Source organism: Notothenia rossii, assembly GCF_949606895.1.
Source record: "Notothenia rossii genome assembly, chromosome: 5".
Lineage (NCBI taxonomy): Eukaryota > Metazoa > Chordata > Actinopteri > Perciformes > Nototheniidae > Notothenia > Notothenia rossii.
Window position 1 is genome coordinate 36,622,446 of NC_136903.1, and position 10,975 is coordinate 36,633,420.

Genomic DNA, 10,975 nt, shown 5'->3' on the forward strand with positions numbered 1-10,975 from the left:
ATAATTGCAACAAAATCATCATGCAATATCGTTGACGAAAAGTGACGAGACGAAAATGTAGTTTACTAAATAAAAACTATGCCAAAATCTCTCTTTACTTTCGTTGACGAAAAATGAGGAGACGAAATATTATCAAAGATAACGTTATCTCTGATAGTCAGTTTTTCCCCCAGCGGTTCCATTTCCGGTGCTGCGGCTGGGCAACAGCTGTGTGTCTGTGCTGCGCGCAGCGGTACATTTGAATTACACCGGCCAGCGGCACACTGAACTGTCAGGAAGACTCGGGTCTAACTCATGGTCTGACTAACCTTATTTAACAGAAAATAAAATGGCAACAACAGGGCTTGGGATTATTGGGATTAATTATTGGTTTTGGCTAGACTAGTTTGACTGAAATGTTCTATATAATCTGATGACTAAAAAAGACTTAACAGTTTTCATTGACAAAAAGTAGACTAAAATAATTAGTTTTCTTTGACTAAAATATGACTAAAATGCTCAGACTTTTAGTCGACTAAAACTTGACTAAATAAAAACAGGATGAAGTTGACTAAATATGACTAAAACTAAAAAGGAAATTCAACACAGGACTAAGACTAAAACTAAATTAAAAAATAGCTGACGAAATTAACACTAATTTTGACATACAACCGGACTAGCAGAATTCTGTTTCAACAGTTAAACAATGCCCGGTTCTCGTGAAAAAAGTGCAATATGAAGAGATGCAGCTTCATAAAATTGGATAAACAACACTTCTAGTACTGTGACCAATAATAGTAACCAATTTATGGCTGCTTAAATAATAGCACCAAGGAGCATGTTATTCCTTTTTGGAAAGACACAATGGAAAGGATTTGTTTTGCAGTTGTAAACACAACATTGGCTCCTGCTCAACCACACTAGCCACTTTCTAGCTAACAGGCTAACATTTGTGTCCAGACGGGAGAACTAGCGGAGCTTCCAGAGCTTCCGACTCATACGACAGTGATTAGTATGATCCAGGCCAGGGTTTCCCACACAGACTATACTCGGGCGCCCAGGTATATTAATGGCCGCCCAAGCAGGACTCTCGACTAACTTTTTTCACCATCCTCCCGGAACCGTCCCGAAATACAATCTAAGCCGTCCCGAAATTAATGTGGACCTTCCCGAATTTAAAATATTAGTTTTTCTACAACTTATCATTAGTTAAAATCATTCAAAGTGACCTTTAACATAAATAAAACATCATACAAATCATTAGATGATAATTCATCAACCTTTTTATTTGAGTAAATCAGTCAATCACATGACAAAGCAGGGTATATGCAGGAATCCTGAAGTCAAATTTAATACCTTTTAAGACCTTTTTTAAGACCCTTTCCATACATTTTAAGACCTCATCGCAACTTTGAGTTCTAACCGGTTACATTGGCAACACACTTTACCTCACATTTACTATATTGATTGTAAGATAGCAAAACTAAACAGAGTGCAGACAGACTACTGAAGCCTTCTCTCCACATGAACTTCAACCTCTCTGTGAAGGTCAGGTTTAATGCAGTATGCTGCTTTGTTGCTTCTGTACTCTGTGCTCTTTCATTCCAGTAAAACTCCTCAGAAAACATTAGAAACCAGTATTTGACCAATAAACAAAACAATTGACAAAACTTTGAACTATGAAATATGTTAAACTTTGGTGAGCTTCAGCGGGGTAATCCCATATAGGAGCTCCCTCACAAATACCAGGGGTTAAATTGGGCTGGGGCTGTCCGGGGCTAAGCCCTGGCACATAGGACGATGCTCTGACGTCATCACCCTCACACATTTGTCATATGTTTACAAAAAAGGATATATATGTTAAGACTTTTCTCGTTCTGAATATAGACTATATTTAGGGTCTATATGTGTTGACTTTACTTTAAAATAGCAGATCTCTGTGACCGTATATAGTTTGGCTTAGACCCCGGCCCCACACGGTAAAACGCATACGCAAGCGCAAAAAAGGCTTCCTTTCAAACGCATTCGATTCATTAACGTGTCCGTTCACACTAGACCGCTGCAAATGCTGGAAACGATGTAGTACTATGTCATGCCTGTAAGTGGCGCTGCTGCCGCCCGAAATACACCAAAAGCAGCGAAGAAGAACCCGGAGCATGGTTGCCATGGTTGCCCTTCTGTTTATTCTCCTCGGTGGACGGCGTGTTCTCCTGCTGTATCTCTCAGGTAGTCCACCAGCAGATGAAAAACACCCACCTCTCCGCCTTTTCCAAGGAACGAGGGGACCGTGCGGCAGTTTCCGTAAAAAAAATGTTCCGCCGGTCAACATGTCCCTTAAAGTTTAAATCTTCCGTACAAAATTAGGAAAGTGCCGGTCAGAGGTCTTCTTTGTTATTTATTGAGCTTTAAAACAAATTGATAACGACTCTGTTCTCTGTATAATAATATAAGAATATTTAATAAACGGTGACTGCCTCTCTTTTCCTCCCCCTCTTCTGACAGCCCAGCAGCAGCAGGAGACGTGGGGAGAGGGAGGCGGGCTCTTTCATCGTTATCAGAAAATGATCATATAGATATAGGGCACACACGGAGCCGTTGGACCCCCAGAGCGTTGCGTATGCCGGTCTTCCCACCTTGGGACCCGTTACCGTAGTCGTTTATTCCCACCCCCCCCCCCCACACACACACAGAGCGGAGCAAGGCAACGAAACTTAAAATAATAAGCAGCATTTTACGGCGCGCTATGCATGGGGCCGCCTTGTGGGGTTTCCCGACATGTCGTTTCAGTAAATTAAAGGGTGTTTCATGTTGTCGTTGCTGTGGGACTTCTTAATACCTTGGAAAATGCCATTTAATACTTTTTAATACTTTTTAAAAGCCTTAATTTTCGCTAAATTGATTTATCAACTTTTAATACTTTTTAAGACCCCGCGGACACCCTGCAAAGGCCAAATATATTTTTTAAAAACACACAAACGAGAAAATTACTAATATTGAATCAAATCAAGTCCCATCCAATTATCAAAAAAAATCCAACACTCTGTCCTGAAGACAGAACCCAGAGTAACCACTAACCAGGAGGACAGTCTGTAACACAGTCAGGAGACCTTTACAAACTGCCCCGCCCCCTCGCACACATACGGGAGAGAGATCTCGTCTGGATTGGAAAGCTCGAAAATACATCATAGACGCATGTTGTAGTCTTATTGCATATTAGAAACGGAGTTGGATAAACTAAAACTGCGATATAATGTTTATGTAGCAATACTACATATGACATATTTTTTAAATGTCTCCAGTACCGATAAAAAGTCAGATAACGTCGGAGCTTAACGTTACCACTGTCTTTAATAATTCCGGCCCGGGCGGAGCCCGTTTAATACCGGGGCTCGGTACCCATCCATACATGGGGAGAGGCGCAGCATATTGCTAAGGACTAAATACGATGGAGGGTTCTCATCTCAGCCTTATTACCCATAGGGGATGAAGTGGAGTAAGTAAATAAAGAGGCCGGCGCTCCAGGGTCTGGTTCTGCTGTGCGTTTTTGTGATGTAACGGTAAAACATTTCAGAATTCCTCCACGGGATACCATTGTCATTTTACATCACTCAACCCGCGAAATACACACACTCAGTACATAGCCTACTGTAGCTAGACCCGCGAATTTGCGGGCCAGGAATTCGCGGGCACAGCCAGCACAGCACATGGGCACAGCTTACGTGTGTGTGTCTGTGTCTTTGTTTGTGTGTGTGAGTGTGTTTGTGTGTGTGAGTGTGTGAGTGTGTGTCAGGTTGCTAAATGTTTTGTGTGTTTATGTTGACAAGGAGGTTTAATAGTTGTGTGCTACACACAACGTGCAGTCGATTTCATTTTCATCGCCGTTTGTAGTAGAGTTAGCAGGGTATTTTTATTTTAACTCTCGTCCCAAATTCGTCCCAAAATTATTTTTTATCCTCCCTGACACTATTTTTTTCGGCCCCGGGACGACGGGACGTCCTTAAGCTCGAGCCCTGCGCCCAAGTATATTTCGCGACCCATTTAGGGATATATTTTTATTTTTTATAATTATTATTTTTCGTCCGTGTCCATCTGCGATCGATTAACTTGTGGACAATGATCCCTCGCTCTACGCCTCCTGTACCCAGTCCCAGACTGGCCATCGGGAGGACCGGAGGGTTTCCCGATGGTCTGGCCTGTTAAGTGGCCTGCCTCACACAGGGTGACTGGCTGTCTATGATATGGCCTGCCTGCATGGCCACTGTCATACAGATCATAAATCAAAGCCCTTGATTGGTCTCTGTGGCCGTTTCTCAATCTTGAGGAAACTGGCTTCCAAGCCAATATTTCAAGGATGCTACGTCATCGAGTGCCGCCGAAGGACTGTTCCAATCTCCAGCATACTTTGAATTCCACCGAGGCCGCGTTCTTGGTTTGAGGGTAATTTCGAGGCTGCACATGGGTTGACTTCGCGTCCTTAAAATCCCCACAATGCTTTGCGCACGGACCAATTTCTCCAAATCTGTGGCGGAAAATGTAAGGCGGGGCCTCTCATATGACGCACACCTGCACACTTGCTAGCCTGTTCCACTCTTCGTTTTCCGAATGCCAGGAAGGATTCTTGCCTTGCTTCTGAAGGAAGTGACTCGGAAGACATGTGCTACCAAGCAAGCATCCTCGCAATTGAGAAACGGCCTAAGTGTCATTCAAGCTCGGGATAACCTCAGCTCAGGCGAGGTAAAGGACTGAGTGTTTAGATAGTTAACTTAGTCTAAGTTCTCAGTGGGTTTCAAACGGTTTGGTCACCATTTATGTAAACACATATTTCCATTTGAGAGGGTAGTGTTTAGTAAAAATATGCATGTAATAAAAAGTTAACTAGGTGAAAAAAGGTAAGATACACTTTTAAAACTCTTTGAGAGCTAAAAATAGTCTTTGCTGCTGCCTCAAAGAGGAGCAGGAGGGAGAGGAGCAGGGGGGAGAGGAGGGAGAGGAGCAGGGGGGAGAAGAGGGGGACAGGAGAGGCTGGTTCAGGAGCACAAACACACTCACAACTATAAATGAAGCAAAAATAAATAAATAAAACAAGTTTCAGTGTTTTTTTCATATTGGAAATGGGATGTTATTGGTTATGGCCGTGATTTTATTATTATTGAAATGTATACAGTTCTGTTTCATATACAGTTGGGCAAAAAAGTATTTAGTCAGCCATCAATTGTGCAAGTTCTCCCACTTAAAAAGATGAGAGGCCTGTAATTTTCATCCTAGGTATACCTCAACTATGAGAGACAAAATGAGGAAAAAAAAAAATCCAGAAAATCACATTTTAAAGAATTTATTTGCAAATTATGGTGGAAAATAAGTATTTGGTCACCTACAAACAAACAACATTTCTGGCTCTCACAGACCTGTAACTTCTTCTTTAAGAGCCTCCTCTGTCCTCCACTTGTTAACTGTATTAATGGCACCGGTTTGAACTCGTTATCAGTATAAAAGTCACCTGTCCACAACCTCAAACAGTCACACTCCAAACTCCACTATGGCCAAGACCAAAGAGCCGTCAAAGGACACCAGAAACCAAATTGTAGACCTGCACCAGGCTGGGAAGACTGAATCTGCAATAGGTAAGCAGCTTGGTGTGAAGAAATCAACTGTGGGAGCAATTATTAGAAAATGGAAGACATACAAGACCACTGATAATCTCCCTCGATCTGGGGCTCCACGCAAGATCTCACCCCGTGGGGTCAAAATGATCACATGAACGGTGAGCAAAAATCCCAGAACCACACGGGGGGACCTAGTCAATGACCTGCAGAGAGCTGGGACCAAAGTAACAAAGGCTACCATCAGTAACACACTACGCCGCCAGGGACTCAAATCCTGCAGTGCCAGACGTGTCCCCCTGCTTAAGCCAGTACATGTCCAGGCCCGTCTGAAGTATGCTAGAGAGCATTTAGATGATCCAGAAGAAGATTGGGAGAATGTCATATGGTCAGATGAAACCAAAATAGAACTTTTTGGTAAAAACTCAACTAGACGTGTTTGGAGGAGAAAGAATGCTGAGTTGCATCCAAAGAACACCATACCTACTGTGAAACATGGGGGTGGAAACATCATGCTTTGGTTCTGTTTTTCTGCAAAGGGACCAGGAAGACTGATCCGTGTAAAGGAAAGAATGAATGGGGCCATGTATCGTGAGATTTTGAGTGACAACGTCCTTCCATCAGCAAGGGCATTGAAGATGAAACGTGGCTGGGTCTTTCAGCATGACAATGATCCCAAACACACCGCCTGGGCAACGAAGGAGTGGCTTCGTAAGAAGCATTTCAAGGTCCTGGAGTGGCCTAGCCAGTCTCCAGATCTCAACCCCATAGAAAATCTTTTGAGGGAGTTGAAAGTCTGTGTTGCCCAGCGACAGCCCCAAAACATCACTGCTCTAGAGGAGATCTGCATGGAGGAATGGGCCAAAATACCAGCAACAGTGTGTGAAAACCTTGTGAGGACTTACAGAAAACGTTTGACCTCTGTCATTGCCAACAAAGGGTATATAACAAAGTATTGAGATGACCTTTTGTTATTGACCATATACTTATTTTCCACCACAATTTGCAAATCAATTCTTTAAAAATCAGACAGTCATTTTCTGGATTTTTTTCCTCATTTTGTCTCTCATAGTTGAGGTATACCTAGGGTGAAAATTACAGGCCTCTCATCTTTTTAAGTGGGAGAACTTGCACAATTGGTGGCTGACTAAATACTTTTGTGCCCCACTGTAGGTGTTTCCATAGATCTAGTCTCTTTATTTTCCCCTCAAAGTGCACCAGATTGATGCATTTAACTACAAAATAAAAAATCTTACCGGGGGAGCATGCCCCCGGACCCCCCGAGAGGATTTGAGGTCCAACCCCCACTTAAAATCACATTGATAGGTTCCTAAATACATTTACAAATTTTTTATAAATAGTAACCCATGTTTATTTGTGGGTAATATATTTAAACTATAGGGCTATCACTATGGGCCCTGCCTGTACCATCGCGTGAAGGGTCTGCTAACAAGCGACCAACAGAAAGGTTCATGTTAATGTTGTTGCATGTGACCTCAAATCTCAAATCTTATGAAATACATTATTCTGCTACAATACATTATACTATTTATCAAGTAAAGTATATTTGATATATACATATTTTTCAGCTGCAACACAAGTCAACAACCATTAGTATCACGAGAAAAATATTTCACACCAAGCACAGATTCCGTAATTAATGAGAGTTAGGGTTTAAGTAAATTCCAGGTAACACAGCTAGATATTTATATACATGACAGGGAATGTGTAATGCTTAAGGTTAAAAGAGGTCATTATCCATATCTTAAAAAGGATTGCAATAACTGAAGAACAACTGAAACTGAGATACATAGGTCTAAAAAGTGATATTTACAGCTAAGCAGCTCTGTTCAATTCAGTCAAACTTTGAGATCTCACTAATACTACTCAATATTCATTTCAATGTGCCACCAGCCTATATGCACCAATACATTAAAATGTTTTGACTAGTATGCAGCATTATATATCAAATCTGAGTTTTATAATAAGTTGGTGTGTAGTGTAACACATAATTACAGGCCAGATGCAGCTAAACACATGTATTACCAAAGAGGGTATTACAATTAGTGTAGACCTACTCAAATGCCTTGAATATTGTTTTCCCACGATTGACTTTCTTGTATATGTGTGAACAATGTGATCTAGTGTGGAAAGCATACACGTTAAGGAGGTGTAAAGTGGGCACTGTTACATAAACCACATTCCTACTTAAATTGAAGAAGAATGAAAAGACAGAAAGAAATAGGTTCAATAAACATAACAGATGGTTGCCATGATATATCAAGTACATTCGTGATGTCTCTTTGAATTACATCAGCAACAGCTGTCCACCACAAGCATGCAACAATAAAATACATCCATAATTGTACAGTCTCAAGACTCCAAATAAAAGTGAGCCATAAACCAAAGGGTAAAAGCAATAAAACCCTGTGGAAAACACTATTTTGCAGCTATGCATTATGGGATTCCACAGTCCACCAGCCACTGTCACGAGACCTAAACAAAATTGATCTCGACACTAATTAGCTACTGACAGTCAGCATATAACGTAACCATTGACTATCAAGTTCCCAAAAAAACAACAACAGCTTGTTCCTTTCTTAAATAAACAGAGCTGCTTCAGCCTATATACATAATACATAATTATGAGATTCAGTCATTTCCAGTTTCGATCAAACAGAATAAACCCGCTGAAGACGTAGTTTTGTTTTAGATGGTTAACGGAAGAAATAACACAATTTTCCAGCTTTCCACCAAATGCACGCAAAGTGGCCGTTCCGGAAAAAAACATGACGGCCCTGTTATAACGTTAACGCTACACAGTAAACGTTGGTTAAACCGAGCGACGACAGAAACAGCTTGAATTCCGTCTAATTATGAAACGTTAGGTAAACACTATCTGATAATTCCGAATATTACCTAGCTCATACATACAAGGTACCACTGGCTAACGTTATTTTCGTTTGCGGTACCGCAGTGCATTTACATACAAGGGCCCAAAACAGACCACCGCTAACGCACCGGCTCAGGCAACCTAGCTAACGTCACTAGCTCTCGATAGCTATTGTTAGCTAACCTGGCCAACTTAAATCAGGATCAAACTTACGTTAGGAGCTAACGTTACGTCGAGTTGACCGGTATCAGTGAGCTATGAGACAAATGCTAATTGGCTGCAAACTTTGCCAATAAATAAGGCTATGGTTTCAAGATACAATAAAACAGAGACATGCAACGTTAACGTTTTCCCTTTCATGGCTAAAGGTATACCAGGGTGTCTGACAGCACAGTGTAAAGATGGCCAAGTATGCTTATTGCTAGCCAGCTAACATTAGCCGGCTATCTAAGACTGCTGGCTAATCGTCTCTTCAGCACCAACCAAGTGCATGGGCTGGCAAGTGTACCTACCGATAGACAACGGTAAACAGCGAGTCTCCAGCATGTAGCTTCTCTTGCCGTCAGCCCCAGGCCTTAACAAAACGAAAACTAGCAAAACACGAAATTCCAGCAAAGAAAATGAAGCGTTTAAAACTGATTCTGACAGGCGCGAAAAGGTAGATCATCGGAGGACACTTTTCAAGATGGCGGTTCCGTCAACTTCAGCGACCCCTTCCCCCACTACAGCTACAGCATCTGTCACTCAAACTGCCACAGCAACGCTATTGGTGGTTATCTCATCTCTCAAACCAGGCCGTGAAATGTGATTGGTTAAAGAGCGTGCCACAATATTTCGTCACTTAATCGAAGTAAGTATTATGTGGCCCGGAAGAGTGGAGTTTAAACGGTTTCATTAGATGCGTATTTTAAGTAAAATGCTTGTGGTCACAGAAGAGGTGAATACAATCAAATTAGGTGATCTCATCAGTAATAAAAAAAAATGTGGGGGAAATGTCAGTAATGTCAACGTTAACCCCGCTCGCACGTTTGTTCGGTATTACAAATCAAACGTACTCTCATAGTACGATTACGCCCATCGTTCTCCAAGAAACGCCCCTTTTACTGAAGGTTACAGATGGTAGCCGGTAGTACAGTACTGAGATGAATTTCAGCATGGTTTTCACCCGTTTGGTGATGTTTCACCAGCTAATACAAATGGAAGAGATGTTACCAAGTTTGCACACGAATCAATACTTAATCCTTTCCTCGTGCTAACTAAAAATATTCCATTTAAATAAATAAATAAAATGCTACCACCATAACATTAGTGCCATTACTGTCAGGGTGTATTGTTGTTGGAAAAATACAACAATCCATAGTCTTCAACGCAACATATATGATACCTAATTTGACTATTTAAGCCTTTTTAGTCTGCTACAATATTAATCAACCCTTTTTTCAGCTGAGTCCGTCTCTCTTCTTATCCAAGTTATTTGTTATGCTGAACACATTGTGTGTTATCAGACGGCACACAGAATTAATTGTGAAATTCACAATTATATTTTTTTATTGATAATGATAACTGAGAGAACATCCCTCAGTTGGCTTAGGAGTACTGGTGCTATTTCACATCTAAAGTAGCAAGAGGAAGGAAGTCAAACACAGTTATTACACTGACATAATTTTACTTTCATATTCCCTTTAAGCCTCAGTACACTTGATGTTTAAGGGATGACCTAAGATTGGCCCCAGCAGTAATAACGTGATAGTGGTCATTTTGGGAACCACAATTTGTGGTTAAAATATGATATTGTGACAGCTCTGCATTATAATTTGCCATACTAGGTCAAGTACATGTTTTACTCATAGCATTAATGCTAATTATGTCCTATATTCAAGTATCACAGCGAGCTATAGGCAAGGTAAGTTTATATATAGCACCTTTCAACACAAGGCAATTCAAAGTGCTTTGCAAAAATGAAAAACACTTGAACATAGTAACAGGTGCTTCTGTATCGTGTTGGTGATGCTGCAACACTGGGATCAAATTATAGATGATCTCTTTATTCCGACAATGACAAATAATAAAGAAAACCACCATGTAAATGATTCTGCCAGCTCCTACACAAACAACATAGCCTAACACTAAACAAATCAGGAATTAGCTTAGTTTGCTGCAGACTGTTTAAAACATATGTTTGAGTGCCAGTATGCAGATATCTATATATTAACAGGATGCATTTTATTAAGAAATGGACCAGAGAATTGTAAAAAGAAATTGAGAAAAAATGAATTATAATCAACACACTTTTTTAAATTTACTTTTAGCTTGTATTTCAGCTGCAAGTATTGCATGCATTACTGTTTGCACACTATTGGGACATACATATACTATATATCATTGTATTGCACTTTTAACTTGACCCTATTGTTTAAACGCACTGGGTTTGAAGGCCTTTCTAGTCAGGTATTAACTATCATTTCATAGATTTGTATAACAAGAGGTTACTCTATGTCAATCG

General features: G+C 40.8%; 1 protein-coding gene across 9 annotated transcripts in view; it reads right to left on the reverse strand.

Moving 5' to 3' along the window:
* Positions 1 to 9,216, reverse strand: part of ppp6r3 (protein phosphatase 6, regulatory subunit 3) — a 43,192-nt gene extending 33,976 nt beyond the window's left edge. For all 9 annotated transcript variants that reach the window (XM_079683648.1, XM_079683647.1, XM_079683645.1 and 6 more), the window contains exon 1: positions 8,985 to 9,216. The gene's annotated coding sequence lies outside the window, so the exon portion shown is untranslated. The remainder of the gene's footprint in view (positions 1 to 8,984) is intronic.
* Positions 9,217 to 10,975: the final 1,759 nt, after the last annotated feature.